Here is a 14,090-nt window from a genome sequence, read left to right as displayed (position 1 = left end):
CCTGAGAGTGTTGATTGGTTTTCGCGGTCCTGTACACAGCTAGGCTCCCAAAAAGTCTCACACATGGGGCATCCCCATACTCAGGAGAAGTGGCAGAATGTATTTTGGGGTGTCATTCCACATATACCCATGTCATGTGTGAGAAATTTATCTTTTAGTGACAACGTTGTGTAAAAAAAAAAAAATTAAAAAAAAAAAATTGTAATTTTCCCGAAACTTGTGGCAAAATATAAAATATTCCATGGACTCACCATGCCTCTCAGCAAACAGCTTGGGGTGTCTACTTTCCAAAATGGGGTCATTTGGGGGGGGTTTTGTGGTATCTTGACATTTCAGGGCCTCCAAAACCGTTATAGGTAGTGAGAAAATGCAATGAAAAATGTACGCCCTTTGAAATTCTGATGGTGGTGATTTGTTTTCCGGCTCCCGTACACAGCTACGCTCCCAAAAAGTCTCACATATGTGGTATCCCTGTACTCAGGAGAAGCAGCAGAATATATTTTGGGGTGTAATTACACATATACCCATGGCATGTGTGAGCAATATATCATTTCAATGACAACTTTGTGTAAAAAAAAAAAAAAAAAATATTTTTGTCATTTTTCAAACACCTGTGACAAAAAAATAAAATATTCAATGAGCTCAACATGCCCCTCAGAACATTCCTTAGGATGTCTACTTTCCAAAAAGTGGTAGTTTGGGGGGGGGGTTGTACTGCCCCGCCATTTTAGCACTTCATGAAATGAGATAGGCAGTCAGAAATTAAAGCTTCGTAAATTTCAGTATTTACACCATAGTTTGTAGACGCTATAACTTTTGCGCAAACCAATAAAAATACGCTCATTGATTTTTTTTTTGTCAAAGACATGTAGCTAAATATATTTTGGCCCAAAAAAATGACATAAATTGAGTATATTGGATATTTTTTAAAAGACAAAGTTGAAAATGTCATTTTGTTGCAAAATTTTCGCTCTTTTTTTATTAATATCGCAAAAAATAAAAAGCGCAGAGGTGATCAAATACCACCAAAAGAAAGCTCTGTTTGTGGGAAAAAAAGGACATAAATTTCGTTTAGGTACTGCATTGCATGACCGCGCAATTATCAGTTAAAGTCACGAAGTGCCAAGTTGAAAAAAGGGGTCTGGTCCTTTAGCAGCCAAATCCTCCGGGGCTTAAGTGGTTAAATCATAATGACAACAGAAACTACCCAAATGACCCTGATCAAAAGTTTTACATACTGATAAAATAGCTTTGCATCAATACAAATCTCAAGATAAGTGTGGAAACTCCTTAGCTAGGACTCTGCATCCTAGGTCTCCATATACTTTTATAACTCATATCCGTGATGCTACTGGAGAATTAGTATTCTCCCCTAATAATATCGGGCAAATGTTTAAAGAATTTTACCACTCTTTATATAATATTCCGTCAACACTGACTTCAGATCAGTATGCCCTTTTGGAAGCAGACAAACGTTCTTATATTATGAAGACCGTTCTTCCGAGCTTAGAAGGAGATTTAGTGGAAGAACTTGAATCAATAGAAATAAGTGGGGTATATTGGCGCTGCCTATTTTAATATTGAATATATGGGAGAAAAATGACTGGCAATATAGAAAAATTATGAGTGAAAATAGCGTAAGATGTGGTCAATCGATAATGTAAATGCATAAAGTAAAATAGGTCCTTATAAACACCAAATGTTTCTGGCAATAGGACAAATAAATATATGTATGTACTAGTTGATACTAGTAAAAATTGGTGTTAAATGAATTAATAAAATATATCTTAGAGCAATCTAAAACAATATCAACAATTCATGTAATAACAAGTGGGTGGTGTATAAAAAATCAGTTAACAGTGACTCGTGCAATAAATAATATAGCCACTAGGTGGCAGGTGCCAGTGTGATATTTAAAAAATATAATAGAAAAATATATATATAAAAAAAAAAGGATATCCAAGTGATGTATTTAATATATAAATGTGCAAGTGAGAAGAAAATAGTGCTGGGTGATAAAAAATGCTCAATAAAAGTTGATATTCCAGAAAAAATACTCAATAAATTGTGGGTATGGATATCCAAGTGAAAGATTATAATAAATAATATATAAATGACTCTAGTAAATGGTGTTACATAAATAATCTCATAAGACTCAAAAAATGTGAATTAGTGAACTAAATAGATATAAACCAAAAATTTGCCAAGCAATAAATATAGTCCGTAATAAATATCTGGTAAAAGAATGTCCACAAAATATATAATCAGTACAATGATCTTCCAGAAAAGTGCGACAGTGGTAGATCTTAAGGTGCCAAAATATTATGGAAGGAGTGAGTCCCAGTGCTGGATTCTAGATGTGGGTGCCAGGTGAGGAAAATCCGTGCTGCCCTCTCAATAAAGCCCGCACTCACCAGAGAGCGGCACCCCTACAGGGGTAACCAGCGTTGAGTATATGGGGTAAAAACCTCCGATGCCTCACTGTAGATCTCTCCAATACTCCTGGGTATAACTCACTTTCTCCCTCTTATGGTAATAATAAGCAAGCGGTATGCAATATAGGGTAACTTTAAGGCAATTCTCCAAGATGTTGAAAAAACGGTATCCAGGGTATGTAGATAAAAAACACTAATATAGTGATGTACCGTTTATAGATTCAATTTATTTAACAAAAATACAAGTATTACTCACATTTAAAAGCAGAGTATAGCATCCATAGGTGTGTAGGGACCGCAAACCCCTCGTGTAGCGGTGTTTCCGGTGCTTCCGGGACGCCGTGCGTTTCACCGGCCGGATGTGCGACTCACAGGGCGGAACTGACGTGCCTACGCTCTACGCGTTTCGTCATGAAAATGACGTCATCAGGAGCAGCGTGAGGCTACGTGAGTTCCGCGAATCTAAATACTAACAGGTTGCTCGGCAACCGGAACTGTTATCCAATCAGGATTTTTCACTGGTACGTCATCAGTTGTTGGGTAGATCTTTTATATGTGGATTGAAGGGAGGAAGATAGAAATTGTTATGATCCTCCCATTTAGCTGATATCGCCAATAGGTAAACTCTGTGGGATAGAATCACCCGTTGCTGGGTAGAATCTATACATGTAAAATTAGCCCGCGAGTGTATTTATAATCTACACTAAGAGGACTGATATATTCATAAGGAGACTCGGAATAGGTAAAATTAAGTGGTATATTAAATTGAATAATCGAAGTAAAGAAAAGGGGGGGTTTATATCTTAAATTAAATGGTCGATATATATATATTAGGTTTGGAGTAAAGGAAAGATAAGACAATTCAGCTGTGCGATATGGGTGTTATGTGTATCAACATATGTACTTTAATGAATACTAATGTAAGTACTTTAGTGGTGCCTATAAATTATTAAATTCATTAAAAAATATATGTAAATATAAACATATGAAATTAAAAATTAAAATTAAAATTAAGAATTAAAAATTACAGAATAAAAAATAAAAATGATTTATCGAACCAGAGGAATTAATATATAAATATTAATAGATGAAAAAAGTTAAAAATATTTTAAAATATTAAATTTGTTATATAAAATTTAGACGAAGGTAAGAGACTAATTTTGGGAATGTGTTGAGGATCTTTTATGTGTATTATGTGGAGTGTTAAATAATCTTAGTTTAAAATTTCCTGTGGACGAGCAACCAAACATATTGATATATATCTACATAATTTATATTCTGCAATGAATCAACATATCATCAGTATAAAAATTATTATTATAAATAACAAGGAAGATATCATTGTCATCAACAGAGTGTACATAAGGACCATGCCTATTTTTAGAAATGGTGTCGAAAAGTGACATATGACAGAAATGTAAGGTTCGGGTGTATTATCGTATTTCCGAAGAACTTGAATCGCCTATTACAGTAGAAGAGGTGGCGAGAGCGATCTCGACCACTCCTTCAGGGAAAAGTCCAGGCCCAGACGGTTTTACACCTAAATTTTTTAAAGCTTTTTCCTCTCTTCTTGATCCCATCATGACTAAAATGTTTAATTCTCAAACATTGGAGGCTCACATATTTCTTATCCCCAAACCAGACAAAGACCCATCTTTCTGTGCAAATTATCGCCCCTTATCTTTGATTGGGGGTGGATCTTAAAATCTATGCCAGAGTTTTAGCAAATAGGCTGCAGTTGCTAATGGCCAAGTTCATCCATTTGGATCGGGTGGGGTTTGTTGGGGGTCAGGAGGTAAGAGATAACACTTTAAAGACTCTACTTCTGAAAGATTATGCGCGTTCCCAGATTATGCGCGTTCCCACAATATTCCAATGTGCCTTCTTACGGTGGATGCCGAAAAGGCGTTTGATCCGGTAGATTGGCAATTTCTCCGGTTGACTTTGCAACAGATTGGGTTGGGATCTCATATGATATCAAGGATCATGGCTTTGTACTCCTCTCCTTCTGCAAGAATTCGAATTAATAATTTGTTATCTACCTCATTTAGGATTTGTAATGGGACACGGCAGGGGTGCCCCCTCTCTCCTCTTTTGTATGTACTGACAATGGAGCACCTAGCCGTAGCTCAACGGAATAACCCCTCTATATGTGGGGTTACAACTGGTCCTAATCATTCAAAATTGGCTCTCTATGCGGATGACCTATTGTTGTTTGTTACTCGCCCTCATAATTCACTACCTGCAATTATACAGTAGTTTGAGGAGTTTGGGAGAATGAGTAACTTTAAAGTTAATTTTATCAAATCTTAAATTTTAAATGTGTCTCTCTCTATCTATAAGTACCCTACAGCAGCTTTAGTCTTCCTTCCCATTTAAGACAAATTCTACTTCGGTTCGTTATCTAGGGATTATCCTCCCCACTAAGGCATCTGAGCTTTTTGCAGTAAATTTTGAGCCCTTATTTTGTAAAACTCAAACAGATCTGTTGTCCTATTCTTATAAAAGACTTTCCTGGCTTGGAAGGATAAACATTTTAAAGATGGATGTTCTTCCACGCTTTTTATACCCGTTTCGGACGATCCCCATTTCTATTCCATCTGTATATTTCATTAAACTTTGTCGATTGCTTTCTCGGTTTATATGGAACTCAAGCCGACCTAGATTACGATATGAGACCTTGTCCCTTCCAAAAGATAAGGGGGGTGCTGGAGCACCTGACCCTTCTCTTTATTACAAAGTGGCAGTGTTGACTCGAATAGTAGATTGGTTCCATGGCTTATCATCTAAGCTATGGGTTCAATTGGAGAAATATATCAACCCCTATGACTTACGAGCCATGCCCTGGGTGCCAGCAACTCACAGAGGAGATTTATCTCTATTTGCTGGAATGACACGTCAGACCTTACGAATTTGGGACAATGTGGTGGAATCTAGTTCAATCTCTAAGATTTAGGGACCAATGTCACCATTCTTTGGGACTCCAGAATTCCCAGCGGCTGTTAAGAGTCACGATTTGGCCCATGGAATAAGAAGGATCATCGTCGTGTGGCCCAATTATTACAAGCAGATCCTTCATTATTATTGAATGAGCCTTCAACTCAAAAATGTTTTCAAAAGATGACAGCATGGATGTGGAGACGAGTTCTTTCATACCTACGTACTTTTTCTTAACTGGCAGATGTCCGAGGGGAGCCATCCGAACTTGAGGGTATGCTTCTTTATACAGACCCTCCTAAGCATGTACTCTCTTCTTTATACGGATTACTGATTAAGGCCTTTAGCCCAGAATTCCGTTCCTACACTAGGGTGTGGGAACGGGAACTCGGGCATGCTTTATCCCCTTTGGACTGGCATAAGTGCTTTGTTCTAGCCCACAGATTTTCTGTGGATATTAGGATTCAAGAAAAGGGGTTTAAACTACTAACAAGATGGTATCGATGCCCGGCTACTATCAAATATATAGATTCTACAGCATCCGAGGTATGTTGGAGATGTTCCTCAGATAGGGGCACAATGCTACATATATGGTGGCACTGCCCCAAAATCCTGAAGTTATGGGAAAATGTTTTTGTTTTGTACTGCAGGTTGACAGAGACCACAATGACTCCTTCCCCTGAGATAGCTCTGTTATCCTTGATACCGGGACCTCTCAGGTTGGTTAAATTAGATATCCTACGCCATTTTTTGGCTGCTATGAGAAATGTGATCCCTAGATACTGGAGACAATCAGAAGTGCCCTCTCTGATGGAGTGGGCGACAGAGGTGGATAAAATTAAAGCCATGGAACATTTACTTGCGCAAGAACTTGATGATTTGGAACGTTTTGCGAATACTTGGTCCATGTGGGCTGAGTTTCGGGATTCAGCCGAGTTTGTTAAATGGGTCACTGATCTATCATCATAGCGGAGTGCGTACTTTCTGTGCATGTTTTTTGTATATTTTTTTTTGTTCTTATTTATTTATTTATATATATATATTTTTTTTTTCTTTTTCCCCCTGTACTTGGTATCATGTTACGTGGTATTAAGTAAGATGGTTCTGGAGAGAATTTTTGTCTTCCCTTTTTTCTTGTGTTTCCTTGTATTTTCTAATAAAATACGATTGAAAACAAAAGTTTACATACCCGATTTCCTAATACCGTGTATTGCCCCCTTTGACATTAATGACAGCTTGAAGTCTTTTGTGGCATTTGTGGATGAGGGTCTTTATCTTCTCAGATGGTAAAGCTGCCCATTCTTTCTGGCAAAAAGCCTCCAGTTCCTGTAAATCCTTGGGCTGTCTTGCATGAACTGCACGTTTCAGTTCTCCCCAGAGTGGCTCGATGATATTGAGGTCAGGAGACTGAGATGGCCAGCCCAGAACCTTCACTTTATTCTGCTATAGCCAATGACAGGTCGACTTGGCCTTGTGTTTAGGATCATTGTCATGTTGTAATGTCCAAGTACGTACCATGCGCAGCTTCCAGGCTGATGAATGCAAATTTTCCTCCAGTATTTTTTTGATAGTAGGAATGATGTACCTTTCATCATAGGCCTTGATGACTCCTCTCCAAATGTAGCATTTATGGTTGTTGCCAAAAAGCTCAATTTTGGTTTGATCACTCCTAATGACTTTGTGTCAGAAGGTTTGAGGCTCGTCTCTGTGCTGTTTGGCGTATTGTAAGTGGGATACTTTGTGGCATTTGCGTAGTAATGGCTTTCTTCTGGTGCCTCGACCATGCAGCCCATCTTTCTTCAAGTGCCTCCGTATTGTGTATCTTGAAACAGCCACACCCCATGTTTTCAGAGAGTCCTAGATTTCACCTGAAGTTATATGTGGGTTTTTCTTTGCATCCCGAACAATTTTCCTAGCAGTTGTGGCTGAAATTTTATTGGTCTACCTGACCGTGGTTTGGTTTCAACAGAACCCCTCATTTTCCACTTCTTGATTAGAGTTTAATTCCTTGGCTATCTTTTTATATCCCTTTCCTGTTTTTTTACAGTTCAACTACCTTTTCCCGCAGATCCTTTGACAATTCTTTTGCTTTCCCCATGACTCAGAATCCAGAAACGTCAGTGCAGCACTGGATGAAAAATGCAAGGGTCTGTCAGGAGTACAGAAACTCTTTGACCTTTAAGGCTGGGTTCACACTGGGGCGGCTTCAAAGTCGCCCGACTCTGAAGCCGCCCCGTGCAGCGTGACTTCAGCGGGGCTTGCAAATGACTTCTCTAATAGAAGTCAATGCAGGTCGCCCCCAAAGGAGTGCAGGAACCTTTTTCTAAGTCAGAGCGACTTGAGTTGCTCTGATTAGAATGGTTCCGTTGCACTGAATGGAGCATGACTTGTCAGGCGGCTAAGTCGCCTGACAAGTTGCCCCAGTGTGAACCGGGACTTATACCTACACACTAATTACAAGCAAACAGATCACAGGTGAGGATAGTTACCTTTAATAGCCATTCAAACCCCTTTGTGTCAACTTGTGTGCATGTTATCAGGCCAAAATCACCAGGGTATGTAAACTTTTGATTAGGGTCATTTAGGAAGTTTCTGTTGTCATTATGATTTAAAAAGAGTAAACACAGTTGATTGATAATAAATGGCTTCAGCCAAACACTAACCATGAGTGAAAGAAAAGTTTTTGTGTTATCATTCATATTCTTGGAAAAATGGCCAAGAAATCATAAATTCTGCCAGGGTATGTAAACTTTTGATCACAACTGTGTATGTATATATATATATATATATATATATATATATATATATATATATATATATATATATATATATATATATATATATTGCAATGTTTGTGGAATCAGCTGGATCGCAGGACACAGGCATTGCAATCAAGGAATGTTTATTAACGTAAACAGGCTTCACAGCAGCAAATAAAACACAGCAAAGGAACCGTCTCACCGACTTGAAGAGTTCAGATCTGCCCTTACAATTAATCATTCCCCACTTTTGGAGAGGGTAACTTCCCCTGGCAACAGGTTTCCAGGCCGGACACTGACATGCACCCTCTTGGCTGTACAAAAGTCCTCCATTCACCATCCACAGTCTCCTCTATACTCCACCACACCTACAACTTTCTGTCTTTTTTTAAAATCCACTTCCTCTGACCAATGAGTTAACCCCTTTTGTTCCCTTAAAGGGACCACAATCCAAATAGAGGGGAAATTTAGCGTCCTTCCAGGACCCACTCTCTTGTACATATCCCCCCCCGCCCTCTGCCCTAATGCCAAGGAGGTGAAGGCAACAGTGGAGCGAAGACAATGGATTTGTGAAAGGGCATCTGCATTTTGAGGCTGTCTCCCGAGCTTGTGCTCCCCTACAAACCTAAATTCCTGGAGTGCCAGGAACCAACAGGTAATCCTGGCATTAGTCCCTTTACTTTGTCTCATCCACAATAAAGGAGCATGGTCCGAAATTAGCCTAAATTTCCTCCCCAAGAGATAATACCTGAGTGACTCTAAGGCCCACTTAATAGCTAGGCACTCTCACTCAACTATTGCATAGTTCTTTCCCGCTGGTGTCAACTTCCTACTGAGGAATACTACCAGGTGCTCCTCACCATGAACAACCTGTGACAGGACTGCTCTTAGCCCCACATCTGAAGTATCGGTCTGGACAATTAATTAGTTATTTTAAAAAGGTTGGCGCCATCAGGACAGGGTGTTGGCACAGTGCTGACTTAAGCTCCAAAAAAGCCCTTTCAGCATCTGCATTCCACTCAACCATGACCGACTTCTGACCCTTAGTCAGATCAGTCAATGGAGCCACCAATGTGCAAAGTTGGGTACAAACCTCTTGTAGTATCCCACTATGCCCAAAAATGCATGTACCTGCTTCTTTGTTAGGGGGCGGGGCTAGTTCTGCATCACCTCTACCTTGTTAACCTGAGATTTTACCAACCTTCTACCTTTGATATACCCCAAGTATTTCACCTCCTCCATTCCCAACGCACATTTTTCCGGGTTCACTGTGAACTCCTCCTTCCAAAGGGAGTCCAGCACTGCCTGGACTTTGGGCAAGTGCGATTCCCAGTCTCTGCTAAAAAAGACTGTCTCCCAAATATACAAAGGCATACTCTCGGTGAGGTAAAAAAATCCTATCCATTGCTCGCTGGAATGTGGCTTGAGCAGTTTGTAGTCCAAAAGGCATTCTTATACTGAAAACCCCCCTCTGGGGTAGAAAAAAAACTGTTTTCTCTCTAGCAGCCTTAGTCAGGGGGATTTGCCAATACCCCTTAGTAAGGTCTAATGTAGTGATATACCTGGCTTGACCTAGCCTCTCAATAAGCTCATCTACCCGGGGCATAGGGTAGGCATCAAACCTTGAAACTTCATTACGTTTCCAAAAATCATTGCAGAACCGCAGAGTCCCGTTTGGCTTTGGTACCAACACAATTGGGCTTGACCACTCACTCTGCGATTCCTCATTAATCTCCAGGCCTTATCCCCCAATTGGAAGTGCCTTATTTTAGCAGACCTAGTATATACCCGCCGTTAAGCCTCCTGGGCTTTTTGCAAATGTTCTTTGACCAGTGGAATCACACTTATGATCCTTTCCTGCATTTGGAAGACATATTCAAGAACACTCTTATGCTATATAGGTTTACTTTCCCATTCCTCTTTAACAAAATCAAGCAATCCATGAGGTGTCCGGCCACAAACCAACTCAAAGGGTGAAAACCCTGTGGAAGCCTGAGGCACTTCCCGAATAGCAAATAGGAGAGCTGGTTAGAGGCAGTCCCAACCTTTCCCATCCCTTTGTACCAATCTCTTGAGCATTGATTTAAGAGTCTTATTATAGCGCTCTACCAAGCCGTCCATTTGGGGATGGTAGACTGATGTGCACAGCTGTTTAATCCCAAACAGCTTGCACACATCGGCCATAACCCTCAACATAAATGGAGTGCCCTGGTCCGTGTGTATTTCCTTAGGAAAACCAGTCCGTGTAAACAACTGGAACAACTCCAGGGCAATAGTCTTAGAGGAGGTCTTCCACAGGGGTAGCATCTCAAGATATCTGGTGGAATAGTTAAGGATCACCAGTATATAGGAGTGACCTCGAGCAGACTTTACCAAGGGGCCCACTATATTCATCGCTATCATTTCAAATGGGACCTCAATTATGGGCAGAGGGACCAAAGGGCTATAGAAGTGAGTCATTGGAGCAGCTAACTGACAGAGGCACAGTATTTCTTTACCTTTGCTTTCAGACCTGGCCAATAAAATCGGTTGATGATTCATGCCTCCGTCTTCTCCATTCCCAGGTGTCCCCCTAAAACATCATTATAGGCCAGGTCAAAAACCTTCCTTTGATACTGTTGGGGTACCAACAATTATTCTACCACATTTTCTCTTACTTTGTTTACCTGATAGAGCAATTCATTGCATAATGCAAAGTGTGGCCATCGCTCATTCGCACCTGATTCTTGGGGAAGCCCGTTTACCCCCACCACCTGTTGCTGTGCCTGGGCAAAAGTGGGGTTCTGCATCTAGGCAGTACCAAATGCCCTATATTTGCAGGGGTAGAGGCCACTTCCTCATCCTCTTCGCCCAGTATCATCTGAAGTGGAGAAGGTTCCCCCCCTTAGTGTTTAGGTCGGTCTGTATTATGGCATCCTCAACAGTATCAGTATTGCTTTTATCCATATCAACCTCAACAACATTTGGCATTTTAGGGTTACTCCCCTCAACAGCAGAAACAGAGGGAGTTTCTTCCCAGTCCATGTAGTTGTCCTTGTTCCCACAGTTTTGCAAACAATGGACAGTCTCGTCCTATTATCACACCATTGTAACGCTCCTGCGTTTTTGTAGTAGGCTGGATTTGCAGCTGCAAAATCTCCACTCAGTAGTCATGTAGAGATGTGTTGAATAACCAGATCCAACTCTCCAGACTCATCACTGTGGGCCTGTCAGCTTCAGCATACAGATATATACACACTCAATAAGATGTTCCTGGAGTGATAGGATGTATATGACAGTATGAAGGTGAGGTGCTGAAGGGACAGGTGTGAACAGTGATAGAGATGGTAAGCACTTGATAGGTTTGTTCAGGAGAGTACTAGATGGTATTAGGTAGAATGCAGATAGGTTAGTAATCGAGTATGGTAACAGGTGGTAAGGACAGCAGATGACAAATACAGGATAGACTAACCCAGTGCAAGGATAGATGGTTGTAGACTCAAGAGCTAGCAATCTATGTAGCAGTGCAGATGATAGATGGTAGTAGACTCAAGAGCAAGCAATCTATGTAACAGTGCAGATGATAGATGGTAGTAGACTCAAGAGCTAGCAATCTATGTAACAGTGCAGATGATAGTTGGTAGTAGACTCAAGAGCTAGCAATCTATGCAACAGTGCAGATGATAGATAGTGTAAGTAAGGTTATGGAGGATTCCCCTGTGGGGTACTTATCACTAGTAATGTTCGTAGTAGAGGGGTCCAGTAGAGAGGGAATGATCCGGTAGCGAGATACAGGGATCAGTAGCGAGGTTCCGGTCTGCTCCAGGTAAAAGTAAATAGCTGGAGGTTCCGACAGCAAGACAGGCTTGAAAGCATGTGGATACACAAGGCAGGTTGAACGAACGATGTGAGTGAGAACGCCGGCGGTTGAAATAGCCGCTCTGCGGCGCTCGGCGATGACATCATCCGTCTTAAAGGTGTATGCGTACCACCTAATGAGAAAGGTGGGACACATATTTGGAAGAAAATAGAATATTAAGGGTACCAGAGGTACCAGAATCTTACAGTACCCCCCCCCCCCTTAAGGCCGGCTCCGGAAGGCCTATAGCACTGGTATCTCTGGGTATTTCGAGTGAAACCTTCGTATAAGCCTAGGTGCATGAACATCAGAGGTATCCAACCAGGTGTCGTCTTGGGGTCCATAGTTCTTCCATCTTATGAGATACTGGAGTCTTCCTCTATGGATGCGAGAATCCAAAATCTCCTTGATCTCATATTCTCCGCCTTCAACTTGTACTGGAGGTGGAGGCAAGATGGTAGGCCTTATTCCTTGGTTAGGAACATGGGGCTTCAGTAGCGACACATGGAAGATGGGATGGATCTTGAGATCTGCTGGTAAGGTGAGCTGTACTGCAGCTTTTCCAATAAGTTTCTTAATTGGGAAGGGTCCCAAAAATAAAGGTCCAAGCTTTTTGCTAGGGATTTTTAATCTTAAATTTCTTGTCGATAGCCAAACGAGGTCCCCAATAGCATACTGAGGAGAAGGTCTTCTACGAAGGTCGTAGTACCTTTTTTGTTGACTATGAGCGTGTGATATAGTGGTATTGAGTAAACCCAGAGAGTCTTTTATTTGGGTAAGATAATCCGAGGCTACTGGGTTACTTGATGGCAGGATGCGTGGTGGAAGAAGAGTGGGATGAAACCCATAATTCAAGTAGAACGGACTTTGCTTAGTAGTACTGTGGGTTGCGTTGTTGTAAGCAAATTCCGCCAGAGGGAGGAGATCCACCCAATCATCCTGTAGGTATGATGTGTAGCAACGTAGATATTGCTCAATGCACTGGTTGACTATTTCAGTCTGTCCGTTGGTTTGAGGATGGTAGGGAGAAGTGAGCTTTCGCTCAATCCGTAATATTTGACAAAGTGCTTGCCAAAATTTAGAGATGAACTGTGAACCACGGTCGGACAAAAGAGTCTTTGGAATTCCATGCAACTTGAACATATGTTTCATCAGTAGTTCCGCTGTTTGTTTAGACGAAGGTAGTCTACGGATAGCAATGAAATGTGCCATCTTTGTCAAGTGGTCCACTGACACTAGAATGGTATTAAATCCTTTAGAAGGTGGTAGTTCTACTATAAAGTCTAAGGACACAACTTCCCATGGAACCTGGGGTATTGGTAGACTGCAGAGTAGACCAGATGGTTTTGTAGTGTCAATTTTGGACCTTGCACAGATGTCACATGAAGAAACAAATTTTTGTACAGACGTCTTCATATCAGGCCACCAAAACTGCCTGGTAAGCAAATTAAGGGTTTTCGTCATACCCATATGTCCTGCCATGGGCACATCATGTGACAACTCCAAGATCTTGGTGCGCATAGTAGGGGGTATGTAGAGTTTGTCGTTGTAATAGAGGAAGCCTTCTGCATCAGTACTTAGTTGTGGTGGAGGTGAATCCAATCCTATACTGTGCAAAATCTCTTCCTTCAAGGAACGGACAACACCAATAATACGTTCATAGGGTATTATGGGAATGGAAGGGATTTCAGCGCAGTTATCTTCGATTAATCGTGATAGCGCATCCGCTTTTTTATTTTTGTCTGCAGGCGTGTAGGTCACTAGGAAGTTGAATCTTAGGAAGAATAATGACCATCGTACCTGCCGGTGGGAGAGAGTTTTGTTAGTCTGGAGGTATTGAAGGTTTTTATGATCTGTATATATGAGTATTGGTAACTGGGTACCTTCGAGTAGATGTCGCCAATTCTCCAGTGCCAGTTTTATGGCAAGCAACTCCTTTTCACCCACTGGGTAGTTCACCTCTGGGCTGCTTGGTGATTTTGAAAAGAAAGCAACTGGGTGGAGTGGTGAAGTATTTGTTGGTCGTTGGGAGAGAACTGCTCCTACTGCCATATTTGACGCATCTACCTCCAGAATATATTGGAGGGATGGGTCTGGATGGCGTAGTATGGGAGCAGAAGT

This window comes from Pelophylax lessonae (genome assembly GCF_965119305.1).
Source record: "Pelophylax lessonae genome assembly, chromosome: 4".
Lineage (NCBI taxonomy): Eukaryota > Metazoa > Chordata > Amphibia > Anura > Ranidae > Pelophylax > Pelophylax lessonae.
This window is presented reverse-complemented; position numbering follows the sequence as displayed.